Source organism: Anomaloglossus baeobatrachus, chromosome 1 (genome assembly GCF_048569485.1).
Source record: "Anomaloglossus baeobatrachus isolate aAnoBae1 chromosome 1, aAnoBae1.hap1, whole genome shotgun sequence".
NCBI classification, from domain to species: Eukaryota; Metazoa; Chordata; class Amphibia; order Anura; family Aromobatidae; genus Anomaloglossus; species Anomaloglossus baeobatrachus.
Genome location: NC_134353.1, coordinates 897,311,156 through 897,330,155, shown reverse-complemented (window position 1 = coordinate 897,330,155; position 19,000 = coordinate 897,311,156). Strand labels below are relative to the sequence as shown.

General features: G+C 43.5%; 1 protein-coding gene across 5 annotated transcripts in view; it reads left to right on the top strand.

Annotated features, from left to right (window-relative positions):
- The window catches only part of UNC13B (unc-13 homolog B), a 436,326-nt gene that overhangs the window by 218,447 nt on the left and 198,879 nt on the right, over nt 1-19,000 (top strand). The window contains exon 1 of one of the 5 annotated variants that reach the window (XM_075327058.1): nt 10,101-10,675. The exons of 3 other annotated variants lie outside the window; for them this stretch is intronic. The gene's annotated coding sequence lies outside the window, so the exon portion shown is untranslated. Of the gene's footprint in view, nt 1-10,100; nt 10,676-19,000 lie in introns of those variants that run through there. One more of the 5 variants, XM_075327025.1, reaches the window with a different exon arrangement.

The following is a 19,000-nucleotide window of genomic DNA, read 5'->3' as shown; positions in this document are numbered from 1 at the left end:
TCACACCCAGACAACACCCAGAACATGTACAGCGCCCTACACAAACACTTGGCAACTACACACAACAACATCTATATATATATATATATATATATATATATATATATATATATATATATATATATATATATATATATATATATATATATATATATATATATATATATATATATATATATATATATATATATAACAAAAATCATACATGAACTACACAATACGTAAATTCTAGAATACCCGATGCGTAGAATCGGGCCACCTTCTAGTTATTAATAATTTCCTACTCTGTCACTTGTTAGATACCAGTTGGCCACTTGACCCTTGGTGTTTCGTGCCCTGAATATTTGATTTGTGGGTCACGAGTGCAGACATGAAAGACCCCCATATTCCGGGGGACAGTTGCAGTCTTTGTCCTCCCATCCTTGTCTTCTGTATCCGGGGGATGAGAAGATAAATGAATGTAGCCCAGTTATGTCAGCGAGACATTTCATCTCCTCAGTGGATTTTGCCTTTAGAAGACCCATGGCGCTGACGGCGGAGCACATTTTTGAGCATCTGCCCTGGATTTACCATTGTCATGTTCTTCAGTTCACATCCTGTAAACGTTAACTATTCAGTTCCTTAAAGGGAAACTAGAATTTCACCCTCCCAAAACTATTTGTATGTGCATTTAGCTATTTCAAAGATGACTTCTACGACTTGTACATTACCCTTACATGGCCAGTCCATTCCTTCATCACTGAGTAATCTGTCTTTGATTTGACATGCAAATGACTATGGTAGATATGAAGCCTCTGTCACTCCAGCTCTATTCCACGCCTAGCGCCGCCATCTCCTGCCTGACTGATGGCTGCTATGTTTGGTCACACGGCATATAGGGTGTAAATCGAGCTCGAGGGGGTGGCTGTCACAGGTGACAGTCATGTGGTTTCTGGCAATAGAAGGTCACAGCGTTTAGCTGTGCAAAATGCTCCCTGATTTTCTATTGTTCCTGCTTTTCGTATTAATTGTATTAGGTAGCTTTCCTGCTGTATTTTCATCTCTTTTGGACCGAGCAGGAGCTCACCTTCCACCCAGCTGCGGATTCTCAATATTCTCTTGGAGCTTAAATAATATAGGTAGTGATGAGGCATTATATAATTATAGAAAATTAAATAAAATATGTAAAAAGCAAATTAAGTTAGCTAAGTTTGAGACAGAGAGACTCATTGCGAGAGAAAGTAAAAATAATCCTAAAATATTCTTTAACTACATAAACAGTAAAAAACTGAAAAGCGATAGTGTTGGCCCCCTTAAAAATAGTCTTGGTGAAATGGTGGAAGGGGATGAGGGTAAAGCCAACCTGCTGAATGACTTTTTTTCTACGGTTTTTATACAAGAAAATGCCATGGCAGATGACATGACCAGTGATACCATAAATTCACCCTTGAATATTACCTGCTTAACCCAGCAGGAAGTATGCCGCCGCCTCGAAATCACTAAGGTTGACAAATCTCCGGGCCCGGATGGCATACACCTCAGAGTACTACAGGAATTGAGTTCTGTGATAGACCATTATTTATAATCTTCTCAGATTCCTTAATAACAGGGTCGGTACCGCAGGACTGGCGCATAGCAAATGTGGTGCCAATATTCAAAAAGGGGACAAAAACTGAGCCGGGAAATTATAGGCCGGTAAGTTTAACCTCTACGGTTGGTAAAATCCTTGAGGGTTTCTTGAGAGATGCTATACTGGAGTATCTCAAGAAAAATAACCTTATGACAGAGTATCAACATGGGTTTATGAGGGATCGATCCTGTCAAACTAATTTGATCAGCTTCTATGAAGAGGTAAGTTCAAGCCTGGACCAGGGAAATGCAGTGGATGTTGTGTATATGGACTTTTCAAAAGCTTTTGATACGGTGCCACACAAAAGGTTGCTGCATAAAATGAGAATAATGGGGATAGGGGAAAATATGTGTAACTGGGTTAAAAACTGGCTCAGTGATAGGAAACAAAGGGTGGTTATTAATGGTACGTACTCGGACTGGGTCTCAGTTCATAGTGGGGTACCACAGGGGTCAGTATTGGGCCCGCTTCTTTTCAACATATTTATAAATGACCTTGTTGGGGGCATGCGGAGTAGAATTTCAATATTTGCAGATGATACTAAACTCTGCAGGGTAATCAATACAGAGGAAGATAATTTTATATTACAGGGAGATTTATGTAAATTGGAGGATTGGGCTGAGAAGTGGCAATTGAAGTTTAATGTAGATAAATGTAAGGTCATGCACTTGGGTAGAGGAAATAACATTTATGATTATGTACTTAATTGTAGAACACTGGGTAAAACAGACACAGAAAAAGACTTGGGTGTATGGGTGGATGGTAAACTTCACTTTAGTGGACAGTGTCAGGCAGCTGCTGCCAGGGCTAATAAAATAATGGGATGTATTAAAAGAGGTATAAGTGTTCATGAAAAAAATATAGTTCTACCTCTGTACAAGTCACTAGTGCGACCGCACTTAGAATACTGTGTACAATTCTGGTCACCGATATATAAGAAGGACATAGCTGAACTGGAGAGGGTGCAGAGAAGAGCGACCAAGATTATTAGAGGAATGGGTGGGCTTCAATACCAAGACAGGTTATTAAACTTGGGGTTATTTAGTTTGGAAAAACGAAGGCTTAGGGGGGATCTAATCACAATGTATAAATATATGAGGGGACAGTACAGAGACCTTTCCAAAGATCTTTTTACGCCTAGGCCTGCGACTGGAACACGGGGGCATCCGCTACGTCTTGAGGAAAGAAGATTTAATCATAATCACAGACGAGGATTCTTTACTGTACGAGCAGTGAGACTATGGAACTCTCTGCCGCATGATGTTGTAATGAGTGATTCACTACTAACATTTAAGCAGAGCCTGGACGCCTTTCTTGAAAAATTTAATATTACCAGTTATGTATATTAGATTTTATGACAGGGTATTGATCCAGGGAACTAGTCTGATTGCCGGATGTGGAGTCAGGAAGGAAATTTTTTCCCCATTGGAACTTGTTTGCCACATTGGGGTTTTTTTTGCCTTCCTCTGGATCAACATGTTAGGCTACGGGTTGAACTAGATGGACTTAGAGTCTCCCTTCAACCTTAAAAACTATGATACTATGATACTATGATATTCCCACCTCCCCTAGACTGGTGCTGGTGATATTATTCTTTTCATTTAAGCTCTGGTTGCAAGCAGGTGGCTTGCACTTATCTGTGCTATTGTTTTTGTTACTTTGCTGAACTTCTGACCGCGTCATCTGTGGATAAGTAGTTCATGCTTTTTCCCCAGTTTTTCCCCCTTGTGTCCTCTTTAGTGTTTAGTAGGGTTGACAAAGAGCTCCTCCCACCCATTCCCTATTTAGGGTCAAGCACTAGAGATACCTAGGGTCAGGTATCCGGCTCAGCGCATAGGTGTGGAACCCATCTATGGTGGTGAGGGACTACAGGGACCAGCAGGAGGTTTGGCCAGGGGTCACCATCTCAGTCTTCCCTAGACACAGAGGTCCTCTTCCATTACCTTTCGCCGCTTGCTTGGTACTTCTGGTACCTGGCGTGACCACAGCCCTGGGTGGGGGATAGAGCTGGAGTGACGGAGGCTTCAGATCTACACATAATTCCTCATTGTGATTTTGTATATCAAATCAAACACTGATTTCTCAGTAATGGAGGAACAGAATGGCCACTCCAGATAGCAGGAGGCTGCGGCGCTTGGTGGGGAATAGAACTGGAGTGACAGAGGCTTCAGATCTATCATATAATTTTAAACACTGTTTTCACAATAGCTGAGGAATGGACTGGCCTCATACAGGTGTTGAAAAACTTGTCTTTCAAAGAGCTACATGGACATATTAAATAGTTTGGTGGGGGGGAGTGAATTCCTGCTGACAGGTTCCCTTTTAATTTCAGTAATTCAACACAAAAAGGAAAACACATACTGCATATTAGAGTAATTACACACAGAGGAATCTATTCCTATATATGATATAAAGTCATTACACACAGAGGGATGTATTTCTACATATTATGTGGTCATTACACACACAGGGATCTATTCCTATACTGTATATTATATTATTACACACAGAGGGATCTATTTCACGTGTGTATTTTTGGTAATGTGGATGATTATGGCTTACAGCCAATGAAAACCCAAAAGTCATTATCTCAGAAAATTAGAATATTTTATAAAACCAACTGAAAAAATGATTTACACTCAAATGTTGGCGCCTACTGAAAAGTCTGTACAGTAAATGCCTCAATACTTGGTCAGGGCTCCTTTTGCATAAATTACTTCATCAATGCGGCGTGGCATGGAGGCGATCAGCCTGTGGCACTGCTGAGGTGTTATGGAAGCCCAGGTTGCTTTGATAGCAGCCTTCAGCTTGTCTGCATTGTTGTCTCTCATCGTCCTCTTGACAATACCCTATAGATTCTTTATGGGGTTTAGGTCAGGCGAGTTTGGTGGCCAATCAAGCATAGTGATACTGTGGTTAGTAAACCAGGTATTGGTTCTATTGGCAGTGTGGACAGGTACCAAGTCCTGCTGGAAAATGAAATTTCCAAAAAAGCTTGTCGGCATAGGGAAGCATGAAGTGGTCTAAAATTTCCTGGTAGACAGCTGCACTGACTTTGGTTTTGATAAAACACAGTGGAGCTACACCAGCAGATGACATGGCTCCCCAAACCATCACTGATTGTGGAGACTTCACACTAGACTTCAGCAGCTTGGATTGTGGCCTCTCCACTCTTCCTCCAGACTCTGGGACCGCGATTTCCAAATTAAATGCAAAATTTACTTTCATCTGCAAACAACACCTTGGACCTCTGAGTAACACAGTCCAGTTCTTTTTCTCCTTGGCCCAGGTAAGACGCTTCTGGCGTTGTCTATTGGTCATGAGTGGCTTGACACAAGGAACGCGACAGTTGTAGCCCATGTCCTGATACGTCTGTGTGTGGTGGCTCTTGAAGCACTGACTCCAGCAGCGTCCACTCCTTGTGAATCTCCCACAAATTTTTGAATGGCCTTTTCTTAACAATCTTATCAAGGCTGCAGTTATCCCGGTTGCTTGTGCACCTTTTTCTACCACATTTTTTCCTTCCACTCAACTTACCATTAATATACATGGATACAGCACCCTGTGAACAGCCAGCGTCTTTAGCAATGACCTTTTGTGGCTTACCCTCCTTATGGAGTGTGTCAATGACTGCCTTCTAGACATCTGTCAAGTCAGCAATCTTCCCCATGATTGTGTAGCCTACTGAACCAGACTAAGGGACCATTTTAAAAGCTTAGGAAGCCTTTTCAGGTGTTTTGTGGTAATTATTCTAATTTTCTAAGATAATGACTTGGGTTTTCATTGGCTGTAAGCCATAATTAACAGTAACAGAAATAAACACTTGAAATAGATCACTCTGTGTGTAATGACTCTATATAAAATATGCGTTTCCCTTCTTGTATTGAATTGCTGAAATAAATTAGCTTTTTGATGATCTAGTTTGAGATGCACTTGTATATTGTGGAATTGTTTGAGACTGTATGAATGGATGATACAACCTTGAAGATATTCTTCCGGTGTCCCTGGCGCTACAGAGTTAATCCCTGCATCGAGGAACCTTCCAGTATAGAGGTCATATCTGACGTCTCTAGAAAATAGGATATTTCTTCTTCAGGGAGCAGATACCTGGCACCATGACTAATCCTGAAGGAGATGCTTGTGAACTGTAATGGATACCGCGCCCTGTCAGTAGATTTATATATACATGTAATATATGGCACAGCGAGGACGCACCAGGGGGTAATGAAGAGCGGGATATTAACTGAAGCGTTCACATAACTGGATATGGAAGCCACTTCCATATAATGGTCCAGATCTCACAGAGGCAAATCACTGGGACAAAATCTCATCAAGCACGGTGGTCACAAGCATGGGCGCAAGTTTTTGGAGACAAATTTTAGTTTTCTCAACGTTTCCTGCTTCGGAGGGGATATCTTTAGTTGGATGTTTCTATGGTTATTGAAATACAATTTTCAGCATTTTACAAGTTTTTCCATTTTTATTTATATCAACATGAAGTTTCTGCCCAGTCTCCAAGAGTTGTCCTTCTTTCTCTAGACTTCTGCCCTTCGCCCTGACGGACGAATATTGGTTTCTGGGCCAAATCCTGACTAATGACCCGTTATTCTCTATTCACTTATTGGAGTGTCACAATTTGTGTTTTGGTTGTCTTTCTGCTTTTTGAGGATTGATCACAGGTTCTCAATAGGATTGAGGTCTGATAAGTTTCTTGGTCCAAAATTTTAATGTTTTGATCACTGAGCCACTTGGCTATCACTTTTCCTTGTGACATGGTCTTCATCATAGTAGAAAAAAGCATCAGCACCAAATTGTTCCTGCATGATCAGGAGAAGTTGCTCTTAGAGGATCTGTAGAGCCCATTCTTTATGGTCATTTTCTTAGGCAAGATTGTTGAGTCCCCTCCGTGGAGGAGAAGCCACCACACATGAGAGGTCTCAGGAGGCTTCACTGTTGGCAGACACAGGAGCCATGGTAGTGCTCAGTGTCTTCTCCGAACTATCATTCTTCCGGGTGTCCCAATCAGTCTGAAGGAGGCTTCATCAGAGGAAAGAACTCTACTCCAGTCCTCTTCAGTCCAATCCCAGTACAAAATTTGTGTGTTTCAAAACTGTTGTACCAGTTGAGACTTGAGGTGATTGCTTCACCTTTCAATTTGCCAAATTTTTGCTTTTAGATTGTTTGGGTCAATTCTGCTGTTTTTGCATAATTCTCCTGGAGGCCTCAATATTGCCATCATTTGTGGAGACTTCTCACTGGCCTTGTCCCCAGGCCTCTCGCAAGAAAACCCTGAACATTATGACCTCTGTGTAGAGGACTAGCAATCTGTAGGCATAGTAAGGCTGAGGTCACATGTCCAGTGATCATCCGTTAGAACAGATCCTGCAGCAATATGTTTGCAAAGTTCCACAGATGCAACTTTTTTGTCCGTTATTTTTTAAATTTGATTTTTGTAGAATCCGTTTTGTTAACATTGGAATCTATGGAAGATCTGTTAACGGATTGCTATTTATTTTCCATTTGAAAGTGATCCAGTAAGAAAAAAACTAATCTTTTAGAAATCCAAGAACAGATGGCTAAATAGCAATCAGTTAACGGATCTTTTTTTCCATAGACTCCAATGCTAAAAAGACGGATCCTGCAAAAATCCAAATTTTTGCACAACTTTTTTTGCCAATGGATTGCTGCTCTGTTCTAACGGATGATTAATGGACATGTGAACACAGCCTAAGATTGGACGTCCGACACGGACACCAGCTAACCCTCCAATAGGTATCTGATCATCCTCTGCCTCATTGACTACTTACAACCCTATTGTGAGCCCCCTGACTTCACACTCGGGCGTCACTCTCGTGGGAATATGGAAACTTTAAGGGACACCATCTTTTTTTTCTCTATACTAATAAATAATAATAATAATTTTATTCATTTATACAGCGCTATTAATTCCACAGCGCTGTACATACATTGGCAACACTGTCCCCATTGGGGCTCACAATCTAGAGTCCCTATCTGTATATCTTTGGAGTGTGGGAGGAAACCTGAGAACCCGGAGGAAACCCACGCAAACACAGGGAAAACATACAAACTCCTTGCAGATGGTGTCCTTGGTGGGATTTGAACCTAGGACCCCAGCGCTGCAAGACTGCAGTGCTAACCACTGAGCCACCACAAGACTGCAGTGCTAACCACTGAGCCACTGTGCCGCCCATACCTAAGCCTTTGTCAGAGCAAAGCAACCTTAGGGGTCTCATACAGACCACCCAGGGGGGCTTCTCTTCTGGCACCTCCCTGCATGCCATAGCCTTCATCATTTTTAGTGAGTTTTTAAATATTCTATTGCTCCAGGCACTATACATATCTCACATAGCTAAGCTCAAAATACCTCCCCCGCCATTATAGTGCCACCCAGGACTAAATGTTCCATTCCCGCCCTGCACACTTCCCAAGTTTTTAATGCTCTGGATTGCCGGATATACAGTACGTGCAGTTACTCATTGCTCCTCTAGTGGGCGCTCTTGTATGCCGTTTGGAGCCCTATACAAGGGTGCGTCTCGTTTTCCATTACTCTTACAGCGTTGTGTGCCCTGAATGTTGGATATTTAATTTCTGCTAATCATATTTCAGCACAAAAAAAAAATCAATTTGCAAAATGAGCAACTATTGACAATTACTTATCAAGACCTCTTTGACAAGTAATGATAATTGTGTGGATGTTTTTAGAATTTCAATTTGCAGAAAAGAGTCTGGTTGTGAAATATCTGATATGAGCGGGATTCTGAGAGCGAAGGGTCGGAATTGAGGAGGGACTGATCTGATTGGGGGTTGGAAGATTTCTTGATGAGAAGGATCTAATTTTGAGGGAATCTCAGATTGAAGGCCCTCATATGATAAGGGTTTTGAATGTGACGTCTCTAATATTATGGGGGTTTTCAGAGTAAAGGATCTAAATTTGGTGGGCTGTGGAAGTCAAGGGTCTAAAATGAGGGGGATTCTGGGAATTAAAGATCTGATGTGAGGGGGTATTTGGATGTGAAGTGCCAGATATTAAAAGGATTCTAGATGTGAAGGATCTGGTATGAGCAGGATTCTCTGGGGGAAATATCTGATATGAGGGGGATTTTTGATGTGAAGGTTCTAGTATGAAAGATTCTGGTTGTGAAGGATCTGTTGAGGGGGATTTTTGTTGTGAAGAATCTGGTATGAGGGGGATCCTGAATGTGAAGGATCTGGTATGAGGGGGATGCTGGATTCATAGGATCTGGTATGAGGTGAATTCTGGATGTTGAAGGATTTGGTATGAGGTGGATTCTGTACATGAAGGATCTGGTATGAGGGGGATTCTGGATGTGAAGGATCTGGTATGAAAGATTCTTGATGTGAAACATCTGGTATGAGGGGGATTCTGCATATGAAGGATCTTGTATGAGGGGGATTCTGGATGTGAAGGATCTGGTATGAGGGGGAATCTGGATGTGTGAAGGATCTGGTATGATGGGAAATCTGGATGTGTGAAGGATCTGGTATGAGGGGAATTCTCTGGGTGAAAAATGTGGTATGATCTGAAGCATCTGGTATGAGGGGATTCTGGACGTGAAGGATCTGGTGTAAGGAGGATTATGGATGGGAAGGATCTGGTATGAGGTGGATTCTACCTGTTAAGAATCTGGTATTCGGGGGATGCTGGATGTGACGGCTCTGGTATGAGGGGGATGCTGGATGTGCAGGATCTGGTATGAGGGAGATCCTGGATGTGAAGGATCTGGTATGAGGGGGATCCTGGATGTGAAGGATCAGGTATGAAGGATCTGGTATGAGGGGGATTCTGGACGTGAAGGATCTGGTATGAGGGGGATGCTGGATATGAAGGATCTGGTATGAGGGGGATGCTGGATGTGAAGGATCTGGTATGAGGGGGATGCTGGATGTGAAGGATCTGGTATGAGGGGGATGCTGGATGTGAAGGATCTGGTATGAGGGGGATGCTGGATGTGAAGGATCTGGTATGAGGGGGATGCTGGATGTGAAGGATCTGGTATGAGGGGGTTGCTGGATGTGAAGGATCTGGTATGAAGGATCTGGTATGAGGGGGATTTCTGGATGTAAAGGATCTGCTATGAGTGGTATTCTGGATGTGTAGGATCTGGAATCTGGGATTCTCTGGGTGAAGAATCTGGTATGTGGGAGTTTGCGAGTGAATTATCCGGTAAGGAGGGAGGCTGGGAATAATGAAACTGATATGGAGGAATTTGGGAGTGAAGGATCTGATCTGGGAGTTGTGTAGAATATCCTTTTGGAGGCATGGTTGGGCTGGAGCAGCAGATATGATTGAGGAGGGGGCTGCTACCAAGTAATTTCCACAAGTCGGGGAAGCGTCTTGCCTGGCGATGACAAGTAGGGTGTGATTGACAGCTCTGGTGACAGTGGGAGCTGTGGATGGGTGATGGCTATGAGAGTTCTATCAGCCCCTGGTTACATGTATCGTACACACTAATTCTGAAGGAGAGGGATCTGCCGAGTCTCCGCCTGTGGGCATTCGATGGTGTGAATTCTGCTCCATCGTCCTCATCGCTGGTGTTATGTATGTGCACATGTGTGGTGGGGAGGAGGGGGACCCTGCGCTGTCTATAAGTAAGACTGAAGGCAGGAGGCAGCTGGAGAGGAGGAGTGCAGCGGCGCTGGGAGCAGAGGTTTTCTTGCTCTTGCATGCAGTTTCCTTTCCACCATCAACATGCTGCAAGTTCCTGGACTGGCACAGCAAGAGTTAACAGGATTATTGCCATGGATGCTTGGGGATACAAGTGCAGTTCACACAGTGCTGCTCCTGTGATGGGGGCGCTGTACAAGGCTTGGAGCCTGGGGTTGTAATGGGGGGGGGTAATAAGTCTGTCGTCTTCTGGTTTTTGGGGGTAATGGCTCCTTCTGTCATCTCATGTCACCCGTCACCTCCTCAGCACATCTAATGTGTGTCCAGCCACGCACGGTCACTCTGGAGCACCAAAAGTTTTTGGCACCCTGTGTGTTCACTTTGCCTGTGGGGCGCGGGATGTGGGTTAAGACCACAAGGTAAGTGCTGGATGGATGATTATGGAAGGAGGAGGGGATTCTTTGGAGATAGGTTTGGTCTGGTCTATTCTTAGTCCATAGTGATGGATGTAGGAGAGCCCAATTGGTCATTTAAACGGTTGCGAGCTACATGGTGAGTGCATGTGAATTACCTGCAGTCCTATAGAAAATGAATGATTACACGTCAAGAATTTACAAATTCAGCTCTGCTACACCAGTGCAACAATTTTGGTTCATTTTAATTGTTTGCCCAAAATGTGACTTTCAGAAGACGGAGAGCAGAGATTTCTACGCTGCCTTAAAAATCCACTATGTGACATACCGAGAGCAACCTGAGCAAATGATGATAAAGGATGGAGTGATAAATGAATACTTGTTCTATATAGTGAGCCTCTGGGGTAGGGAGAGATTACATTGTGAGCTCCTGGGGAGGAGAAGGTAGAAGGAGCCATGCATGTTACCAGATATTAATTGTGATCTCCTGAGGAGGAGTTAGACGGAACCATGCATGTTACCAGAAATTAAATTCTGAGGTTTTGAGAAGTTTAAAGGAACCATGCATGCCATCAGATAATTAATTGTGATCTCCTGAGGAGGAGGTAGATGGAACCATTCATTTTACCAGAAATTAGATGGTGAGCTCCATATATAGAGGAGGTAGAAGGAGCCATGCATGATACCAGAGATCAGATTGTGAGCTCCTGAGAAAGAGGTAGAAGTAGCCATACATATTACCAGATACTGATTATGAGCTCCTGAGGAGGAGGCAGAGGTAGCCATATATGTTACCAGAGATCAGATTGTGAGCTCCTGAGGAGGTGGTAGAAGGAGCCATACATGTTACCAGCTATTAGATTGTGAGCTCCTGAGGAGGAGGAAGTAGAAGGAGCCATACATGTTACCAGAGATCAGATTGTGAGGGGTAGAAAGAACCATGCATTTTACCAGAGATTAATTGTGAGCTCCTAAGGAGGAGGAGGAGGTAGTAGGAGCCATGCATTTTACCAGAAATTAGACTGTGCGCTCCTGAGGAGGTAGAAGTAGCTATACATGTTACCAGATATCAGATTGTGAGCTCCTGAGGAGGTGGTAGAAGGAGCCATACATGTTATCAGCTATTAGATTGTGAGCTCCTGAAGAGGAGGTAGGATCTATGCATTTTACCACAAATTAGATTGAGCGCTCCTGAGGAGGAGGTAGAAGTAGCCTACATGTTACCAGATATTAATTGTGAGCTCCTGAGGAGGAGGTAGAAGTAGCCATACATGTTAGATATTAATTGTGATCTCTTGAGGAGAAGGTAGAAGTAACCACACAAGTTACCAGACATTGCTTGTGAGTTTCTGAGGATGAGAAAGAGGGAATCATGCATGTTACCAGAAATTAGATTCTGAGCTCCTTACTAGGAGGTAGGAGCCATGCATTTTACCATAGATCAGATTGTGAGCTCCTGAGGAGAAGGTAGAAGGAATCATACATGTTACCAGATATTAATTGTGGGTTCCTGAGGAGGAGAATGTAGAAGTAGCCATACATTTGTGAGCTTCTAAGAAGGAGGGAGTAGAGGGCACCAAGCATATTACCAGAAATTAGATTCTGAGCTCCTTACTAGGAGGTAGGAGCCATGCATTTTACCAGAGATTAGATTGTGAGCTCCTGAGGAGGAGGAGGTAGAAGGAGCCATACATGTTACTAGAGATCAGATTGTGAGATTCTGAGGAGGTAGAAAGAACCATGCATGTTACCAGAGATTAATTGTGAGCTCCTAAGGAGGAGGTTGAAGGAGACATGCATTTTACCAGAAATTAGACTGTGAGCTCCTGAGGAGGTAGAAGGAGCCAAACCTGTTACCAGATATTACATTGTGAGCTCCTGAGGAGGAGGTAGAAGGAGCCATGCATACTACCATAGATTAGATTGTGAGCTGCCGAGATCAGGGCTGATGACAGTGCCTTAGCATGTGTAAGGGGGGTAATGGATTGTGGGCTAACAGGAGCAGCACATTGTTATAATATGACCTAGACTTTTGAACGGCTGGGGTGAGGGGTTATGGGAGTGATACATACAGAATATGCTGTGATGGCGCTGTACATACAGGTCAGGCACATAAATATCAGGAACGATAAAATATCTTCTGTTTTGCAAATAGAAAAAAATGTAATTGAAGATTTGTTGGCAGCTCCTGCAATCAGCGCAGATCTGTAAGTGGAGTTTTTCTTGTTTACTTCTAGTACTTCAAGCAATTAAGGATATTTAGTTTGAAGGAAATGAAAATGAGTGCACCCCATGGTTTGCACACCACGCAGTGTTTAGTGCGGTACTCCTGCTGATAGAACACTCCTCGATTTTCCATCTTCTCTCCGTAAACTTTTCTTATTCTGTATAATGGAGACAGTAATTTGATTTACTTCCCCCAGATAATCAAAAAACATGTCAGCTGCATCCTCCTTGTGTAGACACCTACACGGAGATAATCATCTAATCTGTCTTTGTCTTTCTATCTGTCCCAGTTCTATTTCGCTTATGTTGTCAAGCGTTTAAAAATGGTGTAAACCTTCTTTATGGAACAACGTTTCAACGTAAGGGTACATTCACACGACAGTCCCGTTTTTTGCGATCCGTAAAAAACGGTCCTGTTTTTCCTCATATGCATCCGCGTGACAATCGCATCCATTCTGTTACATATACGGTCCATTTTTACATCCGTGTGACTTGCATTTTTTTAAAAAAAATTTTGCAGACCACTAAAAAAAACCCCCAAAGAGGATTACATACTGTGGAAAGATAACTATGTCCCACTCCCCTGCATTTTGTAATCTTGCACCCTTTAGTTCCTTAGATGTTGCAGTAAAGGGTGCTTAGCTTTGTTTTTAGCCACAAATACATTATTTACCCCAAAAAAACGATGTGGGGTCCCCCCTATTTTTTGTAGCCAGTTAAGGTGAAGCAGACAGCGGACCACAGCTGGGCTGGCAGCTCTACCTTGGCTGGTAATCCAAAACTGAGGTCTCCCCACGCTGTTATTTTATATTAAATTAAATAAAATAAATAATTTGAAATAGAAAATGTAGGCTCCCCCCCCCAAATTGGATCACCAGTCAGGGTAAAGCAGACAGTTGTGGTCTGGTATTCTTAGATTAGGAAGGTCCACGGTTATTGGACCCTTCCCAGTCTAAAAATAGCAGGCCGCAGCCACCCCAGCATCCACTGGTGCAGTGGCAAATGGGGTAATTATATGGCGTTGAAACCAGCTGTGTAATGTCACCTGGCATCAAGCCCTGGCATTGTGATGTCACAGCTTCTATCAGATACAAGACCTCACTAACCCAGTCACTAATTAAAAAAAAAAAAAGACGACAAATATTTTTATTTGAAAAAACACTCCCCAACACATTCCTTCTTTCACCAATTTATTGAAAAGAAAAAAACAAATCCGGGTCCGGCGTAATCCAATAAGGGGGTTCAAGGACGATTCATACTCACTGTCCCAGTCAATGAGGAACAGGATGTACCCCATTGGCTGGGAGAGCATTGCAGTGACTGAGCGAACATCATGAGGTCATCCCAGGTCACTGTAGGGCATGACCAGATCAAATCATTAACTGCGGTGATAAAGTCTGCTGAACTTGTGACGTCAGCGCTTGCCTCTGATTTCCATGGCTGCCGCGTTCTCACGCATAGTATTGCCGGAGCTTGTGACGTCACCACTAGTCACAGTCTCGGACCGCCCGCAAGACTTGGTGACATCGCATCGGGCATGAAAGTCAGTGATGAGCGCTGACGTCACAAGTTCAGCGGAGATAATCACCGCTGGTAATGAACTTGGATAACCTCTTGACTTGCTGCTCGCACACTACTGTGTGAGTCACTGTGGGGCTGGCAGGGCAGTGGGACATAGACTGCAAGGGCACCGATAGACGGAAGCCACACGGAAGTGTTTCCGTGTGGCTTCCGGGGATTTCGCGGACCCAATGACTTGTATGGTCTCACAGTCCACAGTTTGCCTAACAGACTAGGACATGTTCCATAACGAAATAGACATCCGGACATGGATGGCACGGAAGCACTTCCGTGTGCAATCCGATCCAACACAAAACACATTGAAAAGATGGTCTTGTCAGTAGGCTGCAAAAACAAAAGGAACTGACCAGGACAAACAACTGTCATCTGAATAAGCCCTAAAGGGAATCTTAGAGCAGGCTTTTGCTATGTAATCTGTAGTCCACAGGAGATGGAGAGCGAGACATAGTTCAACAATGTGCCATTTATTACTTTGTGTACTGTTGTTTACTGATATTTATTGCCCAGACTACACTAATCCGACATCACGCCTTCCCCTCTGATTAGCAGCTCACTGTCTATAGCCTTTGTATACAGTGAGCCTGGTGTGGGCAGGTTAACTTTCTGAGCTTTGCTACATTGCTAAATCTAAAAACTCTCTCGCGTTTCCCTCTCGCGTTTCCCTCTCGCGTTTCCCTCTCGCGTTGCCCTCTCGCGTTGCCCTCTCGCGTTGCCCTCTCGCGTTGCCCTCTCGCGTTGCCCTCTCGCGTTGCCCTCTCGCGTTGCCCTCTCGCGTTGCCCTCTCGCGTTGCCCTCTCGCGTTGCCCTCTCGCGTCCTCTCTCGTGTGCCCTCTCTCTCAGCAATAATTATTGGGGGGGAAAGAATATATACTCTCCCACACCGATCCTCATCACTTGCCTTTCCGGTGGTCACTAGTTCTCCCTGCTCCTATGTTCGGTTCTGTTCTTGACATTTTTTTTTCTTATAAATTTCGGCTGTGAAATTTCAGCATTCTCGGATAGGTCACATCTGGTAACGGTCCCTCCCATTTGGGTTACTAATCCATGTAGTTGGTTTTACAGCTCCATAGGGTGCTCCAGAGGTGTGCACAGCTTCGCTAGAGAAAGGATAGAGGTTGACGATGTTACTCCTCTAACAACAGTTTTTTGATACTTGTGAGATGACTGCATTATCTTGATAAAAAATTGCTTAAAAGAACTGAAGTCCTCAGTGGTTGATACCTTTTAATGGCTAACTGAAAAGATGGTAATAATAGCAGCTTTCGAGACTACTCAGGTCTCTTCATCAGGCATGGTATAACACAAAATCTGAAGAGTCACATATTTATACAAATATAAATATAAGTATAAATATGTGACTCTTCAGATTTTGTGTTATACCATGCTTGATGAAGAGACCTGAGTAGTCTCGAAAGCTGCTATTATTACCATCTTTTCAGTTAGCCATTAAAAGGTATCAACCACTGAGGACTTCAGTTCTTTTAAACAATTTTTTATCTCTACTGGCTAACACGGTGCAAAGATATATTTTACATGCATTATATTGGTCTTCTAATTTTATGCCTGAAAATCTTTATACTTTCGGACAAGTAGATCCCAAATAATAGATAAAAACAGACTCTGCAAGTATGAAGGGACCCTGTCACCAGGTGATAAGTGGCCAGTTTTCGTTTTTATTCCTCCTATTCCCCTGAGTATTCCAGTTTGTTTTTTGTTAATTTTTGACATCCTCTCTACGGTTCTAGATACATACTGTATTTTTCATTTTATAAGACGCACCGGATTATAAGACTCATCCCAAATTTAGAAGGAAAAAAATGGGGGTTCGTTTTATAATCCGGTGAGGTTTTACTGGGGTAGGGAGTGCGGCAGTGGTGGAGCGGTGTCACAGGAGGCAGGGATGGTGCTGGAGTACGGCGATTCTGCAGGCGGTGCAGAGGGGGGCCAGATGCTCACTGCAGGCAGCAGGCGCTGCTCTGTGCTGTTGCTCACTGCAAATGGTGCGGCACTGGCGATTCTCAAGATGTCGTTGGTGCGGGCTTCAAAGAAATGGCAGCTGGAGTCGGCGCGTGTGCAGATTGAGTTATCGGCTCAGTGACAAACCAAGAATTCGTCTGCTGCTCACGCGCCATTTCCAGGCGCCATTTTCCTTAAGCTCGCTGCTGGGACGTCACTGTACCGGAGGCGGCGCGTGCGCACATAAGTTATTGAGCCGAGAGCTCCATCTGGGCATGCGCCGACTTTGTGGCTGCCATTATTTGAAGGCCTCACTGCCGACATCTTCAGAATGGCCCATGCCTCACTGGCTGCCCACAGCCCCGGCATCGAGCAGCCCCAGCATAGCGCACATCATTAGCCCTGCCTCCTGTGACCCCTCTCCACCACCTCCCGGTAAGCTACATTTGGATTTAAAGACACACCCCTCATTTTCCTCCCAAATTTTTGGGAGGAAAAGTGTGTCTTATAATCCAAAAAATACAGTAGATCTTGCCATAACAATTAGCAGTAAATGAAATTTTCCAAGGGGTTATGACTTAGAGGGTAATAGTGTAGAGCAGCCAAAAGACGTGCCCCAGAGGATCCTGTGAGCACCACCCCTTGATAGAACCAGAACATTACTGAAATGAAAAGGCCCATATGTCTGACACCGAATGGTGGATTTAAAAAAATAAATAAATAAATAAAAAAAAAAAATAGTACACGGTAATAAAATCTGATTAAAATTTGGACGCTAACTTGCTGAAAAATTAAAATTCTACCTCCTGTAATGTTGGCAGAATTTTCAGGAAAGAAGGATTGCCCACCCAAAGAAAAGATCCATAGCACCTTACAGAACATAAGTACCTTCCTCTGTATCAACATGTTAGATTTTATAGGTTGAATTCCATGGAATTGTGTCTACTCTAAAAGTATACATTGCCTACAAGTAGTATTCAACCCCCTGCAGATTTAGCAGGTTTACACATTCGGAATTAACTTGGCATTGTGACATTTGGACTGTAGATCAGCCTGGAAGTGTGAAATGCACTGCAGCTAAAAAGAATGTTATTTCATATTTTTTTTTTTTTTCTTTTTTTTTTAAATTGAGAAAAGTTTATTCAGAGGGTCATTTATTATTCAACCCCTCAAACCACCAGAATTCTGTTTGGTTCCCCTAAAGTATTAAGAAGTATTTCAGGCACAAAGAACAATGAGCTTCACATATTTGGATTAATTATCTCTTTTTCCAGCCTTTTCTGACTAATTAAGACCCTCCCCAACCTTGTGAACAGCACTCATACATGGTAAACATGGGAAAGACAAAGGAGCATTCCAAGGCCATCAGAGACAAGATCGTGGAGGGTCACAAGGCTGGCAAGGGGTACAAAACCCTTTCCAAGGAGTTGGGCCTACCTGTCTCCACTGTTGGGAGCATCATCCGGACGTGGAAGGCTTATGGAACTACTTTTAGCCTTCCACGGCCTGGACAGCCTTTGAAAGTTTCCACCCGTGCCGAGGCCAGGCTTGTCCAAAGAGTCAAGGCTAACCCAAGGACAACAAGGAAGGAGCTCCGGGAAGATCTCATGGCAGTGGGGACATTGGTTTCAGTCAATACCATAAGTAACGTACTCCACCGCAATGGTCTCCGTTCCAGACGAGCCCGTAAGGTACCTTTACTTTCAAAGCGTCATGTCAAGGCTCGTCTACAGTTTGCTCATGATCACTTGGAGGACTCTGAGACAGACTGGTTCAAGGTTCTCTGGTCTGATGAGACCAAGATCGAGATCTTTGGTGCCAACCACACACGTGAAGTTTGGAGACTGGATGGCACTGCATACGACCCCAAGAATACCATCCCTTCAGTCAAGCATGGTGGTGGCAGCATCATGCTTTGGGGCTGTTTCTCAGCCAAGGGGCCTGGCCATCTGGTCCGCATCCATGGGAAGATGGATAGCACGGCCTATCTGGAGATTTTGGCCAAGAACCTCCGCTCCTCCATCAAGGATCTTAAGATGGGTCGTCATTTCATCTTCCAACAAGACAACGACCCAAAGCACACAGCCAAGAAAACCAAGGCCTGGTTCAAGAGGGAAAAAATCAAGGTGTTGCAGTGGCCTAGTCAGTCTCCTGACCTTAACCCAATTGAAAACTTGTGGAAGGAGCTCAAGATTAAAGTCCACATGAGACACCCAAAGAACCTAGATAACTTGGAGAAGATCTGCATGGAGGAGTGGGCCAAGATAACTCCAGAGACCTGTGCAGGCCTGATCAGGTCTTATAAAAGACGATTATTAGCTGTAATTGCAAACAAGGGTTATTCCACAAAATATTAAACCTAGGGGTTGAATAATAATTGACCCACACTTTTATGTTGAAAATTTATTAAAATTTAACTGAGCAACATAACTTGTTGGTTTGTAAGATTTATGCATCTGTTAATAAATCCTGCTCTTGTTTGAAGTTTGCAGGCTCTAACTTATTTGCATCTTATCAAACCGGCTAAATCTGCAGGGGGTTGAATACTACTTGTAGGCACTGTATAGA